Raw genomic sequence first — 10,888 nt, 5'->3', positions numbered from 1 at the left:
CCAGCCAGTTTGTAACCCAGCGAAGAGACGAGTTACTCAGCATACTTATTAAGAAGTTTATGTATTGAGTCATATATAACTATACCCATAATGTGTCATATTGCTTCTTTTTTGGGGGGGAGTGCAAGAAATTTTAGCTGTAACAGAAAAGGCTAGTCTTTGATTTGACAAGCAGCTTGAGGTTGCTTAATAGGTACTACTGATGAACTTTCAGGAGAGACCCCTTGGTTGGACAGTCCCCTTTTAATCTGTAATGACTGAAAACTGAAAGACTCCTGTTGACCACTGTGCATAACAACTCAAAGTCTTTTGGTAATTCTGCAGGAGAAATGCTACCTAATTTTTTTGGCTCATTGTGCTAGATACAGTTTATGAACTTCACCTTGGATAGGACTGGAATCTATTACTCTCTGGTAGCATGACTGAGACTTCCACACTGAGTCATTCCTCCTTGATGTCTGCATTTTCAGGATGGTCCTGTTTATGATTTATGCAGCTGTGATCTGACAGTCCAGTGGACCATAGACTTTACTCAGAGCAGAATTTGAACACAGCCTATTTATTGGGTTTGCATTTTTGTTCTGTTGTTTAAATTGGCAGATATTTGTGTTGTTCACTTAATGTGTAAAAACGTCTCCTACAATGTCACTTTGCTATTTTCCTTACTTCAGAAAGTAGTGGGTGTTTGTGTATTATGCATTTCTGCTCTGAAAAAACACTAGTGTATTTCTAGTAGTAATGCCAGTATATATTATTTATAGAAATAAAAGCTTAATTTTAAATAGGCACCCTACAGAGATTACTCATTAAGCTTACCTCAGATACGCTGCTAAAGTTGTGTTGCAGCTGTCACAAAGTTGCTCTATCATTTTATCTATTAATATGCAAGCTAATTTTGTTAATAAACCAATGCAGGGATCTGTGAAAACCAAAGGCAGACATCACATTCTGAGTGTGCCAGCCATCGAACAGAAATACCCGATCAGATTTCAATCTAGTCGTACTACAAAATTTCTGTTTATGAAAGGACAGTTATGAAAGGACAGTTTTGCCCCAGATCTGGATGCAGCACTCCAGGTGGGGTCACACCAGAACAGAGTACAGGAGCAGAATCCCCTCCCTCGACCTGCTGGCCACACTTCTCTGGATACAGCCCAGGATACAGTTGGCTTTCTGGGCTGCCAGCGCACACGGCCGGCTCATGTCCAGCTTTTCATCCACCAGTACCCCCAAGTCCTTCTCCTCAGGGCTGCTCTCCATTCCCCCCCCAGCCTGTACTTGTGCTTGGGATTGTCCCGACCCACGTGCAGGATCTTGCACTTGGCCTTGTTGAACTCCATGATGTTGGCAGTGGCCCACCTCTCCAGCCTGTCCAGGTCCCTCTGGATGGCATCCCTTCCCTCCAGCGTGTCGACCGCGCCACACAGCTTGGTGTTGTCAGCAAACTTTGCTTGAGTTCCCAGTATATCTGGGAAGAAGCCCCCAGTTGTTCCTATTGATCACTTACCATTGCTCTGTACTTCCTATATTTTTATGGAACAACTTTTGACTACCTCCCCTGGCAGCAATAATTCACCTGCTTGTAGCTCATAGCTCTGTTTTTTCTCTTTCCGGCCTTCTAATCCCCTCCCCACAAACTGCCAGGCAGATTTGCTGTATGAGATCATGTTTTGTAAGGATACTGGTGCCATTGTAGTCGTTGGGACCAGAAGAGCTTTGCCTGTGCAGATCAGGAATAAATCATTGAAACCAGTTAATGTTTTGTGCCTTGCTGAAATGCGGCTTGGCTTCCTACTGGAATTTTTAAGGCTTAAAATAACCAGAATGCAGGTTTTTGCTAGTAATGAGAAAAGGAGAATGGTTTGAGAAAAAGAGAATGGTTTGTGTTTCTTAGTCTGCGGGGTATTTAAGTATAGACAGATTTCTGGCAAGCCTATTGCTGTTACTTTAATTTTGTGGTTAGTAAACATAATTTTACATTCTAGGTGGCATTCTTTGGCATGTACACTGCTCTCCAGGGATTCACCAACATGCTTGTGGTAGCTGTGGGTGATCTTCATTGTTTCATTATTTCAGCTACTGATCATTGCAGAGGCCAGTGGGAATTGAGGGGTTTTGGCCATTTTGTCAGCATTTTCGATGTTCAACAGTCTGGATCCTCACATAAAAATGCCTGGAAGTTGTATTTGTATCTGCTTAATCTTTTGAGCTTGTTGTGTATGTGTAGTTTGGTACTTCAGCTACCTGCACTGTGTGGAATTGTTCATGCCTTGTGCGAAATGGGGTCTAGAGGTTCTTCACCTGCGGCTTTCTATTTTTAGCCCATATAGCTGTCTTGCACCAAATTTTTCCTCTTGTAAATTGCCTTGTTTTGATAGCTGTCGTGAACGTAGGTCAGCAGGGATGACTCTACCTCTTTTTATTAGGTCAGTGGTTGTGATGAATTTCTGTTATTCCTTAAGTAATATTTATCAGTTAGAAGAGTTAGATGTTAACTTTTTTAAAAGTTAAGCTATTAATGGCCACCTAGGATTTTACCATTCAATTGAGAAAGTGCTATTGTGATTTGTTATGAAGTGCCAAAACCACTGTTTGCCTTTATACTTTCTATGGAAAAATGAGTGTATGAAAACTTCAGGACACAGAATTTATTTTCTATACTAATGTCCCTTCTCAGTGGAAAAAAACTGATGGATTGATGTTTTATCACAATTCAGTCAAATAGAGATGAAGTTTTCTAAATAGTAGTAATGCAGCATAACACGTGTGTATTTAAAATAAATCCATTTCTTCCATTACCTTATCTAGAATTTCCTTTCTAGTACAGGGTTTGGTTTTTGGTTTTTTTAACTGGAAAGGGGGGTGGCAAGATCAAACTCTGTGCTGTGAATGTCTCTGTGCATGTATATAACCAGTTTTAAGACATATTTCACATTGAAGACTTCATTGCTTCAAATGACAGCTGTAGTGTTGAACTTGATTGCAACTCTGGGGCAGCAGTTCTAGCATTATTGTATTTCTCTGTTCTTCTGCAGGATTAGGGTTATACAAGCCTGAAACTATTTCATCTGGATGTATATGGTAATAAAGTACAGAACAAAACTAGCCTTTTTGCATCAAAAATACTCCTAAGAATTGTTAACTTTAAATGATTTGAGGATGCATGTGTACTTTGAGCTAATAAAGCATGTGGTTTTCATAGCCATCTGTCAAACTGTAATATTTAGATGATGGAAATAGAAAAATTTCCTCACAATTGGTTTGCTTTGCATGTTTTGGGATCTCGACATTTATTCTCTAACGTATTCTGAGCTTTATGGTGTTTTTAAATGTATGGTTAAATTCTTGAAAATTCAAGTCACATGCATGAAATCTCACTGATTCACTGATTGCTTATTCAGTTGTTGTTCGTATATGTAACTGCCAAACCATAAATGCTGGTTTCTAGGCTAGAAATTATATCTGGCTTAGGGAGATGAAAATGTTTGGAAACAGGCAGAATATTTCAAGAGATGTAATACATTCCTGTTCCATTTGTATTCTCTTACCTAGCATCCATTCTTGACTGTGGTACAGCTTTTTTTGGTCACTTCTTGCATGGAGCAGTGGCAGTAGTTTACTCACTGCTCTTTGGCTAGTGATTCTTGGTTTTCTCGAGCAACAGCACAGCCTGAATGTTGAGCAAGATGTCTTGGCAGATAGTGACTTTGACCATCAGATAGTTCATCATCTTGCTTTTTTGGATGGTGAGCTGCCAGAGGATATGAGAAGATGTAGGTTTTCTTGCTTTTGTGAACATCAGGTACTGCAGTACAACTAGGAGCACTCAGTATAGTCTGTTGTGCATTCTCCCATTGCAACTTCATGAAATTATACAGAATTATAGAAGGAGGTCTTGTGTGTATATTCAAGGATCTCTTACTGTGATGTGGCAATGACAACCAAGGAGGAGAAGGATCATGTCATGACCAGATAAGTTCCATTTCAGCTATAGCAAGAACTGTGCAGACTGGAATTTGGTCATTATTGATTGCTTGAAACTAGTAATGTCACAGTGTAAGAAATAATAAAATATTTTTACATTAAGTTAATAATAGCATTATTGATTAATAACAGTACTCTTGAAATCAGGGAAACAATACGTATCTCTACATTTACATACCAGACTGAAGTTTTTGTAGGATGGAAGCCTTCATTTTTCCTGTTAAATGTTTTACCAGTTAAATAAGGCAATGGGATTTAAACTTAATTTTTCAAAAATATATGTTCATTCTAAATTTGGCTCTAAGCTTTAAGAAGTCTGAATTGGTTTGTTAAATTACTTTTATTGAAATCAATTCTCCTTTATCTGGCATCATTATGCGACCAGTGGATGGAGGTCTGTTAGGATTTAGTGGTGTACAGATACTTTCTTTAAACAAAGCAGGAATTCCTTACCGAGTTTCAGGGGCCTCTCTATCTGCCTTGCATAAGCTTTTGTCTGGGTACTTTTTCCTTCCACAAACATAACTATTGGAGAAGATCTGAGTGCCTTAGCTTAGGTGCAGTACATTTAGTCATCTTTTTACCTAGAACATTGTTGACATTTTTGATGATAACTATGTGAAATCAAAATCCCATCTTTTTTTTTATATATATATATAAAAGCTACTTAGTATATAATAATTAAAATGTACCATGTCTCTGAAAACACTATTGCTAGCCTCCATTAAGAGGTACTCCTGTAAAGACCTCTAATATGTATTTTAGTGTTTGGAAGATTTACTAGTCATTTCAAAGATGAAGGTGACATTTCACTGACATATAGGTGCTTGAAAAATTAGTCCTCTGAAACTAATTAAAACAGAAAACATAATGCAGACAACTGTACATTCTGTTCTAATAGATATTCAGTAAGAAAGCAAAGATTCAATTATAGTATTCATGCTCTTGTTTTAAAAAAATAACTTATTTACACAGTGTTTGCTCAAATCTGAGGCTTCCCTAAGTAAAACCTGCCAACGGCTTTCAGGTCTTTGTCTTCAAATTGTTCACCAACCTCTTGTTTAATGACCTTTCCTATTGATGTTTCCCTGAATGACCAAAAAAAAAAAAAAATTACTTTCTAGCCTGTGTTGCAAATTCAAGATTCTGGTCTGTAACTAATCCTATGCATACAAGTAATCACAAGAGCAGAAAACTTTATTTGCAAATAAAGCAAATATTTTTTGATAGTAAGTTGCGTGAATTCCTTGACTTCTTATAAATGATAAGTAATCTTTTTAATGGTATTTTTTTTCCCCCAATTAACATCATATTGTGTTTTTACATTCCTGCAGACCACATTATAGTAACAGTGCTTAATTTCACATACACTGGTAATGAATTCTGAGTTTCCACTCAAAATAAGATCTAAATGTTCCTGAAGATATCAGGTGACTATTTAATTAGCGAGCAAAACAAAACAAGAAAGCTAGAAATTTTCAGGAAAGGAACAGAGAACAGAGAAGAAAACATTACATCCCTGTATAAATTGATGGGCATCTGCTTCCCAAATGCCATAGACTGCAGAATAATCTAAATTGGAAGAGACCTCACGGAGGCCATATGGTCCCTCTTCTTGCTCAGAGGAGGGTCATGTTTGATGTTGTATCTGTCTGCACAATGCCTTGTTGCAATAGAGGTTCTAGCAGCTCCAGTGATGGAAATTTCTCTGGGCAACTCCTTTCAGTATTTGATCACCATCCTCACTAAGAATTTTTTTTTTCAATATCTAACTGGAATTTTTCTTAATGCATTTTGTTTGTCAGTAGGCAAATGATTCAAAGCAAGCAGGCACGTGTTCTTCAAAAGCATGTACTTAAGTTGTGCGACTGGTGGCACCTCCGTGGGTTGTTTATATAGATTCAGAAAGCAGCTGAAAAAATTAGAGAAGGAAAATCCTTCTATGTCGGTTACACATAGAAATATCACATAACTACTAAGGCAGATCTTACACCACAGATCCTCAGAGGACAAGGGTATGCTCTGAAGAGTTATCATTCTCTCTTTTTTTACAGGCCATTAGGCCACTGTCATGGCCTGGGATGTATCTTTCTTCTGAGAAAATACAGCTGTTATTAAATTTCACATCACTAAGTCTTGTTTTTCAGACTATTCAGCAGGTGAAACAATTTGCACCCAGTGCATTGTTTTACAATATGTGTATGTCAACTGTGCATCATATCTGCTGCTTTGGAAGGTGTTGTTACTTGTGGTTAAATAGAAAATGTTACCTTATCAAAAAATGATTTTTTAATAGCTGTGTTATTTAATTGGTTTCACTGTGTACTCAAGATACTTTTAATTAGCTTGAATCTTTTAATTTTTACTAACTGTTACATCGTCATGGCTCTACACAGTGCTGCTCCCAATTTTATATATCTACAATAGCAAACTAAGAACAGACATAATGTAATTCCTGCAAAGGTGCTCAGAAGGTAGATGATATGCGCCGCTTAGATAATCAGCAGCTCGTTCTGTGTGTGAGTGCCATGTTAATAGTTTAAAATACCTTGTCTTGTTTGGTAAAGATAGTATGATATTTTGTCTGTTTTTCTACATGTAGTCTTTCTGAGATAGCCATTTCTGTCATGGATAAGAAAAAAGAAAGAAAGGCCTTTTAAGGTGTGAGATCAGTCTTTTTTGTGAAATCAAATGGTAGACTACAGGGACTTCAGGCATGTCCTACTGTATATTCAGGTTTTAATATACATCAGAATTTACTTCTCCTTTAGTATGTGCTAAAACTTACAAAACAGACACACAAACTTTTTGTGGTTAGTATATCCACTCATCAATAGGCAGGCCAGAGTTACTGTCACAGTCTAAGTTTATTACATTATTTTGAGGCCTCTCCTACATAACTTTTATTCTCCACTGCTGAAGTGACTAATGCAGAGGATCATTTTCAGAAAGTTATTTTCTGTAAAGCTTCTTTGAAGAATTCTTTCTTATAAATCACAGAACTCCATTCCCATGACAGACATCGAGAGCCTTCTAAAAGCAAAAATTTTCCTTGTTCTCCTCATTATTTAAATTTGAAGCCTTAAGATGAATGTTGTTCTGGCACCTTTTTAATCGGGGAAACCTTATCTTCAAACCAGAAATAAAGCTAGCATTCACTTTATGAAAAGCAGAGTGTCTTAGTTGCTCTGACAGATACTGTCTGGTATGTCTTTTAAGTTCATTGAATGTATCATTTGCTATAACTACCAGGAGTTCTTCCCTTCTGGTTTTATCTTGGAGCTCTTGTACTCTACTGAAATAATTTCCATCAAAATATCTGAGAACCAGTTTCCTTGCCAAATTTCAGAACAGTACTGTCATGCTCATCTTTTAGATATCAGTCATTATATCCTTCTAATTGAAATCTTCTTTTCTTCTGGAGTGTTTTCTCTTTCAGTTGGAGAGTCCTCCTCATATTCCCTGTGAATTTCTTGTTAAGATTCTCTAATTTCATTTGCAAGCCCACATTCACCTTCCGTGTTCATGCTGATGGTTCGTATCTAACTCATGAGGTGGCCTTTCTTTGGATGGAATAATACTCAAATATTGGCCTATTTATATCACCTGTATCTACATGTTGGGCTAGCGTATGTAGCAATATTCAGTATATGCTCCACTGTTTCTTGTCCCTCTTAGTGCTAATCCTCTTCCTTTTGATTCGTAGAGATAGTGTTACTCTTGGCCTGTCCCTCAGAAGCGTTAATTCTGTTTTATCTTTGTTTTGGATCTCTCTCCAGCTTCTTACTTCCTTGCTTTTCTAAAAAGAGCATAGATTATTTTTGTTTTATAAAAACTTCTAAGATATCGCCCTTTTTCTGGATTTATACAGCTGAAAAGCTCTTTTGGGCCTTCACATTATGCAGTTCAATTTAAGCGGTCTTTTGCTCTGTTGCTTTGTGTTGCTCACGTCCATTCAAAATACCATTGCAAATATGATTCTTATGGCCTGTCTTTTTGATTGTGTCACACTTCTGGGTGTGTTGTAGTATTTTTCATGCACACTAAGTTCTGCGGTGATTTTGCCCAGTTGACAGAACTCTGTGTCTGGCAAAAGTGAGATTATTGTCCACAGGACCCTAACAGTTGTAGTGCATGACTGTATAAAATAAATTCTAGTGGAAAAGCCATTAAAATGGACACGTTGCACAAGATCCCCCAAAGTGAACATAAAAAAACACAGAAGCTTGGCTTTCTATATATGATACATAAAGATGCATCTGAGGAAACCCCTGGGCAACATAGGGAGTTCTTCACTTGCGTTTTTCAACTGGCCTGAATCCTGCACTTCTTTTTGGATTCTTATGCTTTACTTTTCTTCTCTGCATCTTGTCAGAGAAGAAAAACAGAAGGTGAAATTAAGAGAGCCAGAGTGGCTGTCTTCTGCTGTGACATCTTTTTAAAGAACTGAGGTAATTGTTTCAGCTGTTAGGAAGAAAAAAGAGATCTGGAAACAAAAAACCTGGCTGAGGTATATACAACTGGGAACAGGGCTTCAGCATTCCCTTTTTGTAGCAGAAGAGTTATGCCTGCTTCATCCAAAACCAGCTGCTTGTAAAATACGACAGAGCTCTCTCATCTGGTGGTTACAAGTAGTTGCTGTCAATCATTTTCTCAATAAAAGGGTTATTTGTCTTAGTAAATCCTTTCTATATTATATGGAAATAAAAGCAGTAGTGCTTTGCATTGTTTACCAAAGGGGATAATGACAAGAAATGCCATCCATAAAAAAGCTGTTTGTATTCTGTGTAGAAGTTCATCATTCCAGGTTAAGTAGTTGGATTTTCAGCAGTTTTGCTAGATGTACCTGTCCCATGGATAGAAAACTCATGACCTGTTCTACATGCCAGTCCCAGGTGCGATGGAGATAATTTTAATTCATTCTGGAGAGTGATTAGAAATATGCCAGCCCTAAAAGGGAAATACCAGTCAATGCATTTTTCATAATTCCTGTTATGATGTCCTCTTGTTCCACAGGTACATTCAAACAGTCAAATAAATAAACAGTGTTACCTAATGGCAGTATATATTTCCATACATATTTAGCTTTTTAATGGTAATCTACAATTTATTCTGCAATAATTCTGTCATTGTGTGAAATACGGCCCATGGATTAATTTTCTTTTTAATGAAATTGATGTAGTATAAAATAAGGGAAATGACAAATTGTGCTACCATTTTGCTAGTATCTCTGAAAGTAATTCCTTTAAACTAAAATGGAACTGAATCAGCTAGTATATTTTAGTAGCAGCATTGTATATGCTAGGAAGCGTACTACTGCATAATGCTTTCTGTAGTATCACAGATGCAGAACTCCTAATTCCTTTGCAGTGTCCTTTTCAAGCTAGTCAAATAGTAACATGTCTTAGGAGTTTGTATGAAGTGTGTGTGGTGACCGCATAGCCAGCATGGTTGTGCTGGTTGGTCAGATGTCTGGTTTTTGTTGGAATGAGTGTTGTGGGGAATTAAAATGAATGCAGAGCCTCTGCTCTCTGTTTGCTTCCTTGAGAAATTTTAAATAACCTAATATCTTGAGATAATCCTTCCACCTAATAAATCCTTTGCTAAATTCTGAGGGCCTTGCATCCGAGATTCATAATGCAATGTGGATAGGGTAGAAATCACTGAAATACGGCTCTGATGTGTATTTCCTTTTTTTTTTTTTTTGGGAAGCAGACTTAAGGTAACACCATGATTAAACTAATAAGACCATACACACATATATGTATTTAAAAAAAAAAAAAAGATGATCTGTTTTAGGTTGTATTCTTATACTAGTTTAGGAAAAAAAATACACTTAATAAGCATTAAAAAACCTCTTCACACTGGTAAATATATTATTCTCATTTATAGGACTGTTTTCCTGCAATATTTGATGAGTCTTTCTAAGATGGTCTGCAGTTGGGCAGTAGCAAAAAAGGAAAATTCAATAAAAGACCACTGTTGCTGCATTTCAGTTTTATTTGTGTTGCCCTGAAAAGACTTAAATGGAATAAATAAACTCACTAAAGGCTACAGTTGTGTTTGTCATGTGTTTGATAACGCCTGCTGTGCAGACCAACCATGGGTCTTCATTGCTGTGAGATACAGAGTAGCTTCAGTACGTCAGAGGGAAAGTACTATGAAAATACTAAACAGTATTTATAAATGCATTGCAGTTTGAACAGGGCATGCAACACATTTTGAACAGATCCCAAGTTTATCACTTAAGTCTGCATTCTGTTTAATGCAACTATTAACCTCTGTCGGTGGTGCTTATCACAGTCCTCTGGTGGGGCCCAGTCCATGAGTCTTTCTGATACTTTGAGTTAAAAAAAAAAAAAAGTCTTGTCAAGACCAAGTTTTTGATAAGGAGAAAGAGGTGAATGTAGCACCTAACCTGCAGTTTGATAAGCATGCTATTAGTGAAAACTCCTGGTTTTTTTAAAGGAAAGTGGAGTGGAATTCATGCATCTTTTGGTAACCGATTTTTTCCTGTCATATAAGAAGCAAATATTTAATTGCAGTTAAATCTCATGGATCGTTTCTGAAGAGATGTGTGAAAAGATCATTCCACGCCCAACAAGCATGCAAACAAAATCAGGTTCTCTGTCTTCCTCTTGTTAATGAGATTTTTTTTTTAGCCAACTGAATACATCAATGCTATAAAAAAAATCAGCACTCAGCACAGGGTGTTTTATTATAAGAAAATTAGTTAGCATGCAGTATTTATGACATGAGTCTGATAAAAGGAATAATGTTACTGATGACACAGTATGATCAAGGCACATTGCAGAATTTTCCTACAAAATAAATAGTTTTGTTTTACTAAAACAATGTTTAACCTATGTCCTGTAAATGAAATTGTATTTGGGAAGCAATTTTT

The sequence above is a fragment of the Eurypyga helias genome, unplaced genomic scaffold, assembly GCF_000690775.1.
Source record: "Eurypyga helias isolate BGI_N326 unplaced genomic scaffold, ASM69077v1 scaffold39286, whole genome shotgun sequence".
Taxonomy (NCBI): domain Eukaryota; kingdom Metazoa; phylum Chordata; class Aves; order Eurypygiformes; family Eurypygidae; genus Eurypyga; species Eurypyga helias.
Note: the sequence above shows the minus strand (reverse complement) of the source record.